Consider the following 2,446-nt stretch of genomic DNA (forward strand, 5'->3'; position numbering starts at 1 on the left):
GTGCTGAATGCTTGTGGTTGTCAAAAAGAATCCATTTTCATCACAAGTAACAGTACGTTGTAGAAATGGTTCACCTTTATGTTGTCACAGCAAAGAAAAGCAGGCTTCAAGATGGTTTCTTTTCTCACATTAGGTAATACGGAACTCATCTATCCAAAGTCTTTACCTTGCCAATCTGTTTCAACCAGCCCAATTCTATTGGAAGAGTAATGTCACACTTTGCTGCTAATCCTTGTGTAGGTTGAGATGAATTTGTTTCCACTACAGCTTTCAGCTCATAATTATCCACCTTGGTCTCAGGTTATCCACACAGCTCATTTTCAAGACTAAAATAACCAGAATAGAATGTCTCAAACCTTAACAATACTGTGAGTTCATTACCAACATCCTTTCCCAAACACTTCATTAATATTTTGAGCTGTCTACACCTCATTGTTTCTGCAACAGAACTGAGATTTAAAAAATAACACCAATATTAGACTTAACTGTGGTTTCACAAAAATGATCCAAAAAATTTTCAGAAGATAATCACAAGCCAAAACAAGCATTTGAAAGAATGAGGAAGTACCTTCATGATAAACATAAAAGGAGTGTCAAAGTGAATGTCAGAGACATCAACTGTCAAACTTAATACGTGTGTAAGGAACTCAGACGTTTCATACTTAATAATCTAACACATTCAGTACATCAATTCTTTATCAAGGGCTTTTATCCAACACACTTGAATAATCTTCAGAACCTCATACAATCACTGAATCTGAAGGAAAATTCAGTATGGATACAGTTCAGTTCTTGACTATTTGCCAAAGTTGTGTTTTATAAAGTGACTATGAACAGAGAGTCAGCAAATACTGATTCTTTACTCCTAAGGGAAATTCACGGTTACAGTTCTTGGGAAAATACAGAGATTGATTTTTGCAAGCATCAGGGCATAAGATTTTTTGTCAGCCTATTAATGCATAACCTTGTTTTATGTGTGTTTCCATTTAAAGACAACTTAATAAATGTTATTCATTTATTACCATTTAACTAATGATCAACATCACTATAAATCATACTGAACACAGTATACCTAACACACATTTTCTATATGAGGTACCTTCTTGTGCTTAGAGACACTAAACAGCACTCAGCACTATGCTTGGGGGCCATTTTAACCATCATTAACAAAAAAATCACAAAAATGTGAAAACACATGGCACTAAGTACACTGTGAAAAGGAAACCTGTTTACAGTATGAGAGACGAAACAAAAGGCCAAATGTCACCTTGTTCCACCTCAGCTGGAAATGTGTGCATCAGGCAACTCAATTTTTTTCGATGCTTTATACATGCACACAACTGAGAATGACTTTGAAGGGATCTCAACTGTTGACCTTGAGGTTACAAGAACATTTTAGTGAATAGATGAGTTTACAAATTCAGAATTGGCAAATAATAAGGATCAATTGTATACTTTCTTTTAAGAAGAAGATGATTAGTTATCATTAGATTCTCAAAAAATTCTGTGACCTCTCACTCCCTATGGTTAAAGCTAAGACCTAGGATAATTTGAAGTTATTAAAATCTTGGACTCAAGGCAAGCATAATGAGAGTATCAAGACTGAACTGTATTATCTATCCTTTGTATACTTGCCTATACAGTATTCTGGAGGACACCAATGATTGACACTGAGAACCAAAGAACCAAATAAATAAACCCTAAAATTCATTTCAAAACAAAAACTTCAAATCTCATAGTGACCAAATGAACTCTTACATTAATGTCATTATTTGACTGCAAACTTCAATCAATAGTACATCTACATTCATTGTAATAACAAAGATGATGGAAGATATTATTTCCAAGGTTGTATAGAATCATCTTTGTAAATAAACATGGAGAAAATGGTCTCCTGATGCTTGGACTGGGTGAGAGTTTTTATCTGAAGCACCTGGTCTGTTTTCATCTTAGGAACACTATAAATCCTACAGTGATTTTGTTTCCCTGTGTTAATGTTCACTGTTAGAAAGCTTAGCCAAATTCATGGTCCAACACCAGCATATGTGCATATGTGCTTATGTACACATGTACATTACTTTTTAAAGTTTATCTTTCCAAGTTTTATTTTGAACTTCTGTTCAAATTTTCTCACCTTCTTTCCTTTATTATATTATATTTTATTACACCTTAAATCATTTTTTAAACAAAAATGAAGACACATAAATTCTGCATATATAATTTTTGTTGATAATCTTTTAAAACTCCAATGGGAAAATCAGAAATACAATATAAATATGGCTTCTGATAACTTCTCTAATATTTAATCTCCCATCAAAGTCCTTGCTACACTCTAAGGTAGCATTTCAGTATAAACCAGGGAATTATTGGAAACACAGATTTTTAGGGATCAGCCCAGACCTAGAGAATCAGAAATTCTGAAGGAGGGGTCCAGTCCAGCAATCTG

Source organism: Otolemur garnettii, unplaced genomic scaffold (assembly GCF_000181295.1).
Source record: "Otolemur garnettii isolate 467f Iridium unplaced genomic scaffold, OtoGar3 scaffold00037, whole genome shotgun sequence".
NCBI lineage: Eukaryota > Metazoa > Chordata > Mammalia > Primates > Galagidae > Otolemur > Otolemur garnettii.